This window comes from Plecotus auritus (genome assembly GCF_963455305.1).
Source record: "Plecotus auritus genome assembly, chromosome: 12".
NCBI lineage: Eukaryota > Metazoa > Chordata > Mammalia > Chiroptera > Vespertilionidae > Plecotus > Plecotus auritus.
In genome coordinates, this window is record NC_137778.1 from 19,229,613 (window position 1) to 19,244,987 (window position 15,375).

The 15,375-nt window shown below is 42.8% G+C and overlaps 1 protein-coding gene and 1 pseudogene across 2 annotated transcripts in view; both read right to left on the reverse strand.

The window, feature by feature from the left end:
* Nucleotides 1-15,375, reverse strand: part of RGL1 (ral guanine nucleotide dissociation stimulator like 1) — a 229,393-nt gene that overhangs the window by 161,315 nt on the left and 52,703 nt on the right. The window lies entirely within an intron of this gene.
* Nucleotides 9,278-9,678, reverse strand: LOC308237446 (prefoldin subunit 4-like; annotated as a pseudogene). Its single transcript has one exon. The product of its transcript is annotated as a prefoldin subunit 4-like (transcript).

Below are 15,375 nucleotides of genomic sequence, written 5' to 3' on the forward strand. Positions count from 1 at the left end.
ATTGGCTGTAAGCCCTTCATAAGAAAGGACCAAGTCTAACATTCATGCTACACTCCCAAGCAGCTAGCACTGCGAGCTGCAGTTGCTCATTAGTTAGCAACAGACTAGGTTTCACGGACACGTCCTCAAGGAATTGAGCATGTCTGCAAAAAGCAGGTCCTCACATAGCCGACTGCCTAAATAAAAGCAAATGGAGGACATTGGGGAGGTAGAGAAACCAAGATGGCGGCATAGGTAAACACCTAAACTGCTGCCTCGCACAACAATTTCAAAACTACAACTAAAAGACAGAACGGACATCATCCAGAACCGCAGGAAAGCTGACTGAGTGAAAATTCTACAACTAGAAGGAAGGAGAAAAGCTCACAGAGAATTGGAGGTACGGCAAAGGGTCTTTGTGCGCGCAGAGAGGAAGGGCGGCGGAGTGCCTGGCTGGCTTTCTCTGGCGGAAGGGGGAAGGGAGCCCCCGACCGCATTGAACCCCAGTTCTGACTGCACTGAACACCTATTCCGGGCGAGCCCCTGGGGACCCACGCTCTTGTGGGGGGAGTCTGGACTCTCGGGCGGAGACTCGGGAGCCGGGGAAGGCGGAAGACTGAAAGTCCGCTCGCGCCAGTGCGCACAAAGGCTGCGGGAGGCTGCCACAGGCTTTCCCTAGCGGAAGGGAGTGAGAGGCTCCTGACGGCACAAAACCCCAGTTCTGACTGAAGTGAGCCCCAGTTCTGACTGCAGTGAACCCCGGTTCCAGGCGAACCCCCGGGGACCCACGCTCTTGTGGGGGGAGTCTGGACTCTCGGGCGGAGACTCGGGAGCCGGGGAAGGCGGAAGACTGAAAGTCCGCTCGCGCCAGTGCGCACAAAGGCTGCGGGAGGCTGCCACAGGCTTTCCCTAGCGGAAGGGAGTGAGAGGCTCCTGACGGCACAAAACCCCAGTTCTGACTGCAGCGAACCCCGGTTCCAGGCGAACCCCCGGGGACCCACGCTCTTGTGGGGGGAGTCTGGACTCTCAGGCGGAGACTCGGGAGCCGGGGAAGGCGGAAGACTGAAAGTCCGCTCGCGCCAGTGCGCACAAAGGCTGCGGGAGGCTGCCACAGGCTTTCCCTAGCGGAAGGGAGTTAGAGGCTCCTGACGGCACCGAACACCAGTTCTGACTGAAGTGAGCCCCAGTTCTGACTGCAGTGAACCCCAGTTCCAGGCGAGCCCCCGGAGACCCACGCTCTTGTGGGGGGAGTCTGGACTCTCGGGCAGAGAATCGGGAGCCGGGAAGGCAGAGGACTGAAGGCACACACGTGCTAGCAAGGGCAAGGCTGATGGGAAGCCAAGACTGAGACTCCACCCCATCCAAGCAGAGCACAGAGGCAATTGCAATTTGGCAAGTCTAATCCTATAAGGCTGTCTCCAGCACCGGACTTCTCCCAGCATAGACACAGCTGATCCTTACAGCCAACTGGCCTGGAGGTCAATTCTTCCCAGTGATACCAACAACAATAAAGACTTAATTACAACAAGGCTGTACACACAGTCCACAAAGGGGTGCACCAAGAGAGTCCACCCCAGGTTAACTGGGGAGGCAGACCCACTGGGCCAAATTGGAAACCTAGCACACAAATCTACCAACTCAGGGAAGCAGTGAAAATGCGGCGTCTAAGAATCAGATCACAAACGAAAGAAATGGAGGAAAACAAACGACTGGATATAGAATTCAAAACCACGGTTATAAGGCTTTTTAAGAATATCCTAGAAAAGGCCGATAAATATAACGAGACCCTCGAAGAGATGAAAAAGGAACAACTAGAAATTAAACATACACTGACTGAAATAAAAAATATTATACAGAGACCCAAAAACAGACAAGAGGAACACAAAAATCAAGTCAAAGAATTGAAATACAAAGAAGCAAAAAACACTCAACCGAAAAAGCAAAAAGCAAAAAAAAAAATCCAAAAAGTTGAAGATAATGTAAGAAGACTCTGGGACAACTTCAAGCGTACCAACATCAGAATTATGGGGGTGCCAGAAGAAGAGAGAGAGCAAAATACTGAAAACCTATTTGAAGAAATAATGACCAAAAACTTCCCCCACCTGGTGAAAGAAATAGACTTACAAGTCCAGGAAGCCCACAGAACCCCAAACAAAAGGAATCCAAAGAGGACTACACCAAGACACATCATAATTAAAATGCCAAGAGCAAAAGACAAAGAGAGAATATTAAAAGCAGCAAGAGAAAAACAGTTAGTTACCTACAGGGGAGCACCCATACGACTGTCAGCTGACTTTTCAACGGAAACTATGCAGGCCAGACGGGAGTGGCAAGAAATTTTCAATGTGATGAATAGCAAGAACCTACAACCAAGATTACTCTACCCAGCAAAGCTATCATTCAGAATTGAAGGGCAGATAAAGAGTTTCACAGACAAGAAAAAGCTAAAGGAGTTCATCACCACCAAACCAGTATTATATGAAATGCTGAAAGGTATTCTTAAAGAAGAGGAAGAAGAAAAAAGGAAAGAGAAAAATTATGAACAACAAATACATATCTATCAACAAGTGAACCTAAAAATCAAGTGAATTAAAAACCTGAGGAACAGAATAATCTGGTGAATACAATAGAATCAGGGGCATAGAAAGGGAGTGGACTGATAATTCTCAGGGGGAAAGGGGTATGGGGGGGTTCATAAAGAGACTGGACAAAAATCATACACCTATGGATGAGGACAGTGGGGGGTAGGTAAGGGCAGAAGGTGGGGTGGGAAATGGCTGGAGGGGAACTATGGGGGAAAAAAGGAGAAATAATTGTAATAATCTGAATAAAGATTTATTTAAAAAAAAAAAAAAAAAAAAAAAAGCAAATGGAAATCAACACTGATAAGCGGGCAGGGTTAAGTCAGAGGTTTTGAGAAAAGGGCCTTCGGCTGTGGAGTTACTTTGCTGCCTCCCTTTGCATCTGTAAGCCATGGAGAGCAAGCCATCTGCCTGCAGAAAGCAGTGATGTGGAAGCTGCTAACCCAAACCGATTTAGTTACTGAGCAAGCTGGAGCACTTCAGACACTCCCATTAGGAACCAGGAAACAGGACCTTTATAATTAATGAACAAAGTTGTTCTGAGTGGACATACTAATAAATGATGCTGACACATACATGCAAGGAAATAAACAAAGCAGAGTCATGCAGAGATTTCAGTCCAAAAAGGAAATTCAAATAAACAGGCAAAATGGAAACAGGCCAGATTAGTAGGGAAGGAAATTCCATTGTTGTTATTGGAGATAACACTGTAAACAACAAATAATAAATCAAAACAAAGTGGGAAAACTACATGAAATGGTTTTGGCTATGTCCTTTGTATATCATGGAAACGTAACAGGATAAAATACACAAACTACAAAATCTCAGGGTGAACAATGGGACATCTTTAAGCCTAATGTATCCCAGCGATCCCACACTCTCACTGGTGTCTGCCCACAGCTGCTTTCTCATCTCCGCAGCGTGGGTGAAAGTTGGCAAATTTTCAGTGTTGGACTGAACTCTACTGTGTACTGACTTCCCCCAGATCATTGCTTGCCTTGCTTGGGAAGAAGATGCAATTCGGAGTTTTAAACCACCCCAAAGCACTTGGGAACTAAGGATGGATGCAGAGAGGCAGCCAGCTCTTAGAGGCTCTTCAAGCATTTTGAGATCCTCCACCCTGAGACTTGAGGCCTTTTCACCCAGCCTCACTCAATACATCTCCTCACTCGCGCACACACACAAAAAGACTATACATGCAATATCTATTGAGCTCCCATTGCATACCAGCCATCATGCCGGGTATCTTCTGCATGATCTCTAATCCCTACAATAACTCTGCAAGGTAGCTATCACCATTTTACAGCAATGAAAGGTTAGATTCAGAGAAGTAGCTTTAATACATTGCTAGAAAGCTGTAAGATTTCCAAGATAATGCTCTCTGTCCTAAGTCAGTTCAGAAGACCTTCAACCCCCACCCCCGTCCCCATCATGGTGTAATACAACCCTTCTCTCAGGCCCCTCCCCACAGACTAAAGTGTCAGTGTCTTAGCTAATTGGCCCCATAGTCCCCCCTGCACAGATGGTCACATCTGATGAGTACATAGATAAGGGTGGGATAGAAAGAGGAAGGGAAACACAGGAAAAATAGATTATTCCTTTTTCTTTTTGCTCTCATCTCAATTTCTGGCCAGGGCAGGCTTGATGAGTGCGCCCTGTGCAGTCACACAGGCCTTGAGCTCAGAAGGGCCCCATACTTGGTTGAATGTTCTATTGTCACTGTCTTGAAATTTTGAATTTTCAAACAAATGGCCCTGCATTTTCATTTTTCACTGGCCCCCACATATCATATAAGCCCATCCTGCCACCTACCTACCTTTTCTCTCTTCAAATCGTAAGCTCCACTCCATACCTTCTTTAAACATGCATCATAGGTTTCCTATCTGTTTCCCCAGAAGTCTATATACTGGAGTCTATAAAGCAGGAGGAATATGTAGACTTTCTCTACCTCTGACATGCTGCACGTCTTAGAGTTGACCTACTGCCTTTTTTCTTAAAACACACAGTCAAGGCTTACAAGCCAACTTCCATACAAGCACCACTAATCCAAGCTCATGCAACAGGCAAGGTGAACGCACTGTAAAACTAAAAGGCAGAATCTTCAATTCTATTCAATAATTTGTCTAAAAATATCATAAGCCTTATGAGCTCTTCTGGAAATCAGTTTTGAAGACTGTCAACTAAAACACCTGAAACCCAGAGCAGACCCTTTGTTTAAACCACTGAATGGTGAGATCACACTTAAGTTGGAGGTGGCGTGGAGAAAGGAAGCTGTATGTATATAAAGGCACATATCTGATCAGGTAACACAGAAGCAAAATTCTGCTCAAAAATGTAAAATACAATTGCTTGAGGACTGTGTTTGTGTAAGTGTAGAAGGTTTGTGATTACCCACTGTTTCTACTGCATGAGAAGCAACACAAGGGCCAGGAAGGTGCTTGTGCTCAACCCTGAGAAACACTCTGCCGATGAGAAAAGCCGTGGAAGGGTTGTTGAGGTCACTGTGCCATCAAATCCCAGAGCCCTAACATGTCCACCAAAGCTGAAAGCTTTTTTATTAATATTTTTAAAGTTAGGTTATATCCAAACATCATTCTAATCAATATTTATAAATTATAGCTATCTAACCAGAAATTGATAACAGAAGTTAGTGAAACTAATAATTTGATTATGATTATACAAATAATCAAAAATATAAATAATCAAAAATATAGTATTATCAATGAGAAAGTATTTCCTTAAATAAATTTTTATCTTTAAAGTTTGTACTTATAAGGTCTGTGTTTTTATTTTTAAATATTTACTACACTATGCTTATGATATAACATGTATAACATAATAGCATTTCTCCCATTTCTTCAAAAATAATCATTGACTGCCCTGACCGGTTTGGCTCAGTGGATAGAGTGTCGGCCTGCGGACTGAAGGGTCCCGGGTTCGGTTCCAGTCAAGGGCATGTACCTTGGTTGCGGGCACATCCCCAGTGGGAGGTGTGCAGGAGGCAGCTGATCGATGTTTCTCTCTCATCGATGTTTCTAACTCTCTATCCCTCTCCCTTCCTCTCTGTAAAACATCAATAAAATATATATATATTTAAAAAATAATAATAATAATCATTGACTAATGGCCATCATATTTTCTATGGTCGTAACAGAAGGCTCATGACAGCTTCATATCCTAAATGATCAATAAGTACCAAAAGTAAATGAGCAGCTCCTAAGGGGCTAATCCTAAAATCATAAGTATTAAGTGACAAGCTAAGAACACAAAATTTTAACATTACCAGTGTCTGTTTTTGCCATTTGATAAAAATTACCCATAACTCCCATGAACATTTTTAAACCATAGCTTTAAATATAAGTGCTAGGACCCTGACTGGTGTGGCTCAGTTGGATGGAGCATTGTCCTTTATACCAAACAGCTGCGGGTTTGATTCCCAGTCAGAGCATATACCTAGGTTGTGAGTTCGATCCCTGGTTGGGGCACATAGGGAGGCAACCAATCAATGTTTCTCTCTCTCTCTCTCTCTCTCTCTCTCTCTCTCTCTCTCTCTCTCTCTCTCTCTCTTTCTCTTGCTTCCCCTCTTGCTAAAATTATTAAGCATGTCCTGGGGTGAGGATTTAAAATAATAATAAGTGCGAGGGCACAATTTCACTGAAATCTGTATTTATTGTATTAAACTCCATGCTGGATTTTGTTTGATAACTCAACATGTACTTTATTGAATTTGACTTTCCTTCTGATGATAGTAAATAATGTATGAGACATCCCTCTAAATCATTATCTTTTCCTCCTCCCTCTCTTCTTTACATACTTTTGGAAAAAAAAGTGTTAATATTCAGAACCTTGCTGAAATGGTTTGGTGTTTATCATTATCTGTTAGAACCATGCTTTTCTCCTGCCCCTGCAGATTCCACCATGTGAATTAATAATACAGTATTTCTGCTTCACACACACAAAATCTTGCTTCCACCTGAATAATTTTTTTTAATTTTTTAACTCAACTCAGATTTATTTTAATCTTAAAAATGCCTGGCATTTGCCCCGTTCCAGTATCTTCCAGTGATTACTGGTATTTCTGTCCATTCTTTCCTCTTATCTTCTCTCATCCTCATTCTTCCTCCTAATGACCTGAGCTCCTGTCCAGATAAGACAGGTTTGTTTACAGTTATCTCCTAATACCTACAACTCTCCCACCTATAAGTCTATTGATGTAATATTATATGTCAACTGTAATTGAAAAATAAAAAATTATTTTAAAAACTAATAATAAATAAACAACAGTCTTTGCATTTACTCAAAGATTCAGAATAGCATAATACAAAAAAGCACTGAAATTCCAGTCAGAAGACTGGGTCCAAATCAGGAGGCTACAGTAAATTCTCTATATAACCCTTTGGCAAACCAGTTCACTTTTCTCAGCCTCCGTTTCCTCATCTTCACTATGAACAGATAGATTGCAAGACTGCTGAGATCCCTTACATTTATAAGATAAAGCATCCGCCTCCCCCCAAATGTAGAAAACAAAACTAAGATGCATTGAATTATTTTCCCGGTCCAGCTGAGGGTTTTACACTACTAAATGAGGCTGTGATTTATCTCATATTGTGTATTTATTCCCACATTATGCATTATTCAAGTCAGACAAACAATACGATAATATAAATAGCCCCTTGGCATTCATGGATATAACATCTGAGTTTTAACTACTTGAGAACAACACAAAATTCTCTGACACCTTGTCAACTGTAAGTTTGCTAAGGCTTTGTAAAGCTGGTGTTTGGTGCACTTGCTAATCCTTAGCATCCAGATTCTGGTTCAGTGGCCGACTTCTCTAGTCATGATGGCCATTGTGGTGTTTACGAATTGGAGAATCCAAAAAGGTCTTAAGATACAGCCTTGCCCTGACCGATTTGGCTTAGTGGATAGAGCGTCGGTCTGCAGACTCAAGGGTCCCAGGTTCGATTCTGGTCAAGGGCATGTACCTTGGTTGCAGGCACATCCCCAGTAGGGAGGTGTGCAGGAGGCAGCTGATCGATGTTTCTCTCTCATCGATGTTTCTGACTCTCTATCCCTCTCCCTTCCTCTCTGTAAAAAATCAATAAAATATTAAAAAAAAAAAAAAAGATACAGCCTTATCAGTTGTGGGGGTACATCATAGTGGTCTCCCCAGTCTCTTCCTCTTGAAAACAGGGCAAAAGCAGCTCTCTGGGATCCAGGATTCCTGTGTGAAATAAAGACTGGGGCAAAGACAGATGTCGGATGGAAAGGACTCTAGGAGGCTATGGCATAGAGAGATTCCCAGTGCTGGGCAGTGTTTGTCCAGGGAAAGGAGGCATATCAAATCCTCTCACTGCAATACTAGAAGTTGGTTGAGTTTAAAGTGACTGTATATGTCAATCTAATAGGAGGTAAACAGATCCTCGTTACCTCTTCCTCTTTGGACTCTCAGCAGCCTTCTAGTCTATTTGCTTTCCTCACCTTACTCTGATCACCCCTGCTAGACTGCCAGCTTTTTGAGAGCAAGGCTAGACATAAATTTATTGCGTCATTTAAAAAAAAAAAAAAAAAAAAAAAAGCTCAATTATCTTTAAATTTTTTTATTTTATTTTTTTCCATTACAAAATAAAACCTTTACTGAAATAAAAGATTAAGCATTTGCCACTATGATGTATTTGGAACAAATGTCAATCACTGGGCAATCATTTTCAAAGGCATTTTAATTATGTACTGTCTCACTCAGACTGAGTGAGGTTGCACAATAGAGTCTGTGGAGTCCGAAGTGACTTTCTCTGACTGCAACTGTCTCCTGTTAAATGTAGAAAATTAAAGAAATGCAAAACATTCCTGCTTCATTAAAGTTGATATTTTTTAAAGGCTGGTCCAACTGCACTTCAGACTTTATGTACTTTTCCCCCCTCACTGATAGTATTTGGCAGAAGTTTTTAAGAATTATTTTTTTAAAGCCTAAAAAAAAAAAAACCAGACTGGTTTTGTACTACCCTTGTGAACCTCCTTGGAGAAATGCTGCTCTTTTGCTCAGCAATTCCTGCTCAGCACAGAGAGCCAACACAAGGAAAACAGCTGGGCTCCTTTCCTGGTCTCCATTCAGCCCAGGCAGCCTGGAAACAAATCTGCAAAACAGACATGGGGGAGAGAGAGGATATCTAAACAGATCAGAAGCTGAGAACAGGAAGAATCCCTCAGGGTCTAAGGAAGAGAGAATTCTAAGGGACGACATTTTCTATGGCCTGCATTTTTTTATTGGGGTGACATTGGTTAATAAAATTATATAGGTTTCAGTTATACAATTCTATAATACATCATTTGTATATTGTATTGTGTGAACGCACAAAATCAAATCTTCCATCACCATTTATCCCTCCCCCACCCCCCCACCCCCACTTTACCCTCTTCTACCTCTCCCCACCACCTTTTCCCTCTGGTAATCACCATACTGTTGTGTGTGTCTATGAATTTTGGGTTTGTTTTGTTTTTTGCTTAATCCCTTCCCCTTCATCTCACCCATCCCCCAACCCTACTTCCTTCTGAAAGCTGTCAGTCTATTCTCTGTCTCTATGAGTCTGTTTCTATTTTATTTGTTAGTTTATTTTGTTCATTAGATTCCACATACAAGTAAAATCATTTGGTACTTGTCATTTTATTTTTTTAAACAATATTCAAGTTTATTAAATTTTAAAGGTAATATAAAATGTTTAGCTTTCATCAGCTTCAAGATTTATGTTACTCCCAAATTTTGCATATAACTGAACTTTCAAATCTGCTAACACCCGTTGAATGGATTCCACTCTGGATTCTAAGGCATCAATTTCTTCTTGCAAATTTTTCTTTGCTTCTTCTAACAATTCTTGTGTTTCTTCTTGAGAGTGGCTAATGAAAACATCACCAATTTGATAAGGTATCATTAAGCAGTCTTCATCGGCAAGCATGATGTCCTCTCAAGCATCTTCTAAATTTTGGAGTTCTTTTTTACATCTATTTCTTCCTTCAGCTCTGTGATTCCACTCTTATTCCGTGCAAATCTGTTTATCTTTTGTTGATCTTCAAAAGTAACATTGACGTCTTCTGCAGCTGCCTTCTTCATGGTGGCTGCCATCTTGGGATTCGGTACTTGTCTTTTTTTGACTGGCTTGTTTCACTTAGCATTATACTCTTCAGCTCCATCCATTCTGTTGCAAAAAGTAAGATTTCCTTCTTTTTTATGGCCAAGTAGTATTCCATTGAGTAAATGTACCACAACTTTTTTTATCCACTCATCTACTGATGGGCACTTGGGCTTCTTCCAAATCTTGGTTATTGTAAATAATGCTGCACTGAACATAGGGTGCCTATATTCTTTCAAATTAGTGTTTTGGGTTTCTTCGGATATATTCCCAGAAGTGGAATCACTGGGTCATTTTTAATTTTTTATTTTTTGAGGAGACTCTATACTGCTTTCCACAGTGGTGCACCAATCTGCATTCCCACCAACAGTGCATGAGGGTTTCCTTTTTTCCACATTCTCACCAACACTTGTTTGTTGATTTATTGATGATAGTCTTTCTGACAAGTGTGAGGTGATATCTCATTGGAGCTTTAATTTGCATTTCTCTGATGATTAGTGACATTGAGTATCTTTTTATCTATCTACAGGCCATGTGTATGTCCTCTTCTGAGAAGTGTCTATTCAAGTCCTTTGCCCATTTTTTAATTTTATTGTTTGTTTCTTGAGAGCTTGTTTGGAGGTTCTAGCAGGGGAGTGCAGCTACTCGTATACCCTTGGCCAAAGACCAGTCCTCTCCTCTGGGGGGAAGGTCATCATCTTCAACCGAGCACGCAGCTTCGGGAGGGACGCACATGGATCGGTGAGGGAGGAGGGGGACACCCGCCTAGCCAGCCAGATCAGCCGAATCAACCCTGGCGATCAATGGGGTGACAGATGTCGCAGCCAGATCGCCCTCACATCCTATTGTTTGTTTCTTGGTGTTGAATTGTATTAAGTTCTTTATAAGTTTTGGATATTAGCCCCTTATCAGATGCACCATTGGTGAATATGTTCTCCCATTCAGTGGGTTGTCTTTTCATTTTGTTGACGGTAGGCAGTGGTCGGTAAACTGCGGCTTGCGAGCCACATGCAGCTCGCGAGCCACAGTTTGCCGCTCTGTTGACTAATGAGTTTGCCAACCACTGTGGTAGGCCAATATCCCTAATGAACATAGATGCTAAAATCCTCAAAAAAATATTAGCAAACCAGATCTAGCAAACATTAAAAAGATCATACACCATGATCAAGTGGAATTTATTCTGGGAATTCAAGGTTGATACAATACTGATACATCAATAAATGTGATATACCACATAAACAATATAAAGGATAAAAATCACATGATCATATTTATAGATGCAGAAAAAGTACTTGATAAAATCCAGCCCCATCTATATATAAAAAACCCTAATATGCAAAGAGACCGAATGGCAGAACAACCAAACAACCGGTCACTATGACGTGCACTGACCACCAGGGTGCATGCGTGGAACATGGCGGGCGTCTGCAGCAGGTGGCAGAGCATGAAACACCGCAGCCTGTGGCCGTGCCAGAATGGTGAAGCAGATGAGCGGAGGCACCAGACCAAGGTAGGGCACCGGTCGCTGTCATTGGGGCGAGCCTCTGGTGGTTACTAAAAATTATTTGCTCCCGCGCGCCAAGGTCCCGCCCGGAGCTCAAACTTGCTGCCGGCGCCGGCCCCGCTCGCACCCACAACCAGCACCAGAGTCGCCACTTGCACCCACTGCCGGCACCCAGCACTGGCCCCAATTGCTTGGCGCTGTCAGCGGGTGCGAGAGGTGGCTACCAGCCCCGATCGTCCCTCAGGGCTTCTCCACCTCCCCCTGTTCCTAAGAGGCGATCGGGGCTGGCAGCCGCCTCTCGCACCTGCTGCCGGCAATGGCCCCGCTCGCACCCACTGCTGGCGCCAGCCTCACTCGCACCCGCAGCCAGCACTGGAGCCGCTGCTTGCACCTGCTGCTGGTGCCCAGTGCCGGTTCTGATCACTTGGTGCCGTCAGTGGGTGTGAGCGGCAGCTGCTGGCCCTGATCGCTCCTGAGGGCTTCTCCACCTCCCCTTGCTCCTAAGGGGCGATGGGGGCAGCAGCCACCACTTGCACCCCCTGACAGCACCGGCCCCAATTGCTCTGCGCTGTCAGCAGGTGTGAGCAGGGCCAGCGCCGTCAGCGTGTGGGAGCTGCAGTGGTGGAAGTGGGGCTGCCTGCTGGCCAACAGGGGACTGGGGGCTGAGGCAGGAGGGGCTGAGCAGGGGCTTGGAGGATGGGCCAAGACACACCCCTGTGCCCACCGCAGCCTCGTGGCCCACAGTTCCTTTCAAGGTGCACAAATTCATGCACTGGGCCCCTAGTTTATGATAAAAAACTCTCAGCAAAGTGGGGCTAAAGGGTACAAACTTTAGCGTAATAAAGGCCATATATGACAAACCCACAGCCAACTTCCTACTCAATGGGCAAAAACTGTGTTTCCCTTAAGATTGGGAACAAGACAGGGATATCTGCTTTCACCACTCTTATTCAACATAGTACTGAAAGTCCTAACCGCAGCAATCAGACAAGAAGAAGAAATAAAAAGCATCCTAATTGGAAAAGAATAAGTAACACTGTCATTATTTGTAAATGACATGATACCGTATGTAGAGAGCCCTAAAGATCCCCCCCAAAAAACCTACTAGAATTGATAAATGTATTTAGTAAAGTAGCAGGATACAAAATAAACATCCAGAAAACAACCAATAATGAACTGTCAGAAAGGGAAACTGAGAAAACAATCCCATTTACAATTACATCCCCCCCAAAAAAAAACACCGTCTGGTTGGTGTGGCTCAGTGGTTGAACGTCAACCTGTGAACCAGAAGGTCATGGTTCGATTCCTGGTCAGGGCATATGCCCAAGTTGCAGGCTTGATCCCCAGTGTAGGGCATGCAGGAGGCAGCCAATCAATGATTTTCTCTCATCAATGATGTTTCTATCTCTCTTCTTTCCTTCCTCTCTGAAATCAATAAAAACATATTTTACAAATAAAATACCTAGGAATAAATTTAACCAAGGATGTAAAAGACCTGCACTTGGAAAATTATAAGACACTGAAGAAGATACAAATAAATGGAAGCATATACTGTGTTCATGGATAGGAATATGTTGCTTTCTGGATGTACATCCCCTGATTTCAAATTGTATTAAAAGGCTACAATAATCAAAACAGTATCATAGTGGCAGAAAAATAGACACACAGACCAATGGAACAGAATTGAGAGCCAAGAAATAAACATATATATAAGCAGCATCATTAAAATATCCATAGTACCCAAAGCAATCTAGAGATTAAATGCAATTCCTATCAAGGTACCTATCAATTTCTTTAAATGGCGTATTTCACAGAACTAGATAAAATATTCCAAAAATGTATATGAACCACAAAAGACCCCAAATTGTCTCAGCAATCTTGAGAAAGAATAACAAAATTGGAGGCCTAGATGGTTTGGCTCAGTGAATAGTACATCGGCCTGTGGACTAAAAGGTCCCGGGTTCAATTCTGGTCAAGGGCACATGCCCGGGGTGTGGGCTCCATCCCCAGGGAGCTTGCAGGAGGCAGCCAATCAATGATTCCCTCTCATCATTGATGTTTCTATCTCTCCCTCTCCCTTCCTCTCTGACATCAATAAAAATATATTTTAAAAAAAAGAACAAAATTGGAGGAATCATGCTACCTGATATCAAACTATACTACAAGGCCATAGTAATCAAAACAGCATGGTACTGACATAACAACAGATATATAAATCAATGGAACAGAATAAAAAGCCCAGAAATAAACTCAGGCTTTTATGGTCAATATTTGACAAAGGAGACAAGAACATACAATGGGGTAAAGATAGTCTATTCAATAAAAGGTGTTGGGAAAATTGGTCAGATACATGCAAAAAAAAAAATGAAACAAGACCACCTTCTTACACCATACACAAGAATAAGCTTAAAATGAATTAAAGACTTAAATGCTGGACTTGAAACCATAAAAATCTTAGGAGAAAACATAGGCAATATTTTTTCAGATGTATCTCCTCAGGCAAGGAAATGAAAGAAAAAAATAAACAAATGGGACTACATCGAACTAAAAAGTTTATGGCCTGCATTTTTATTACAATAAAAAGCTCAGCTTAAAGTGAGATGAGACTATAAATCACATGACTGTCCCAAACTCAAGTGTTTCACAATTCTATGACTCCAGCTTTAACTGGCTGAATGAGGGCAAAATACAAAAACCCTTAGGGAAGCACCATCCACTTCAGTAGTCACAGGCTAAATGTTATCTTTAAATTGAAGGCAGTGGAGCTAATTCAGATCAGAGCCATCCTTTAGGTCCCAACAGTCAAGACAGCAACAGCCTTAACATTCCCCTCCCACTCCAACCCACCACAATGAATATAGCTTTCACCTACACTGGGCTCTGGGCTTGAACCTCATAAGCAACAGTTCATCCTCAAAACAGCTTCAGGAGAAGCTCAGATCAAGAGAGATTAAGGAACAAGCCCTAGAGTGTTTCTCTAGCCATAACCCCGAGTTATGCCCTCACCACCACACTGCACTGCTCTGCTTTCACAGTCGATATTCCACTTATAGAATGGCATCATGTCCATGTCGAATATCTAAATTCCCAGGAATCTGAGCTCTTGAAAGGATTCAGAGGTGGCTTCTCCTGGGAGGAATGCAAGAACCTAATAATGTTAGGTGCAGGGGAAGGATATCTGTTGAGTTTATCAGTTAACACGAAAAATCATTGTAAACTAACTTCCAAATAGATTGCCCTTTCTACATGTCAGGTTAAAGAGCAGTCTGTTCTCAATCTTTTACTTTATCAAAACCAGAAGTCTATTCTACTTAACTACAGTCATTTTACTAGACCATAGGTCATGTTGGGGGGAAATCTCCTTCAAGAAAACACTTCTGGGAGACGCATGTGTGGTGACCTGGCACAAGGCCAACCCTCATCCCTTCTCTCAGTCTCTAAGCAGCAAGGAAACCATGATTTCTACACATATCATGTATTCTTAATTATAATTCCTTTCATTAGGTCAGGTAACATCTTGCTCCATATAGAGGACTCTTGATTAGTTTCCCACAGTAGTGATTACATCTAGTTGGTACTGCTGAATACCCAGACACCAATTTGCTAGACTAACAAGATGCAGAAAGCTTTATATTTAGAGCAGCATCTTCATTTCCATCTAACTATGCTGACCCTTCACTGACCTTGACCTATGAAATAGGACTAAATGCCATAAGTGGTGCGAGGGACACAGGAATGGGTCCAATATCCATCCAGCATGGGCAAGGGCGGGATCTGTGTTGCCTTGTGTTAGGGGGAGTTCTATCACTGGCTTACATTTTTTACTTTCTTCTCAGCATTTTTTATCTGCATCTGTGATATAATCTGTCAAACCCATTCCACGTAGGATCAAAAGCTCCATCACCATGTGAACAGAAGAACACTAAGAGACGATGAAATCAAAGAGGAACCACTAGAGATGCTGCTTCCCGACTCTGACTCTTACATAAATCTTGTGGGCTTATCCCCTGGTGACCTGTGTACCCACAGCAAAGAAGAAGAAGAAGAAGAAGAAGAAGAAGAAGCCCTGGCTGGTGTGGCTCAGTGGTTGAGCATTGACCTATGAACCAGGAGGTCACAGTTCCATTCCCCATCAGGGCACATACCCGGGTTGTGGGCTTGATTCCCAGTAAAGGGGCTTGTGGGA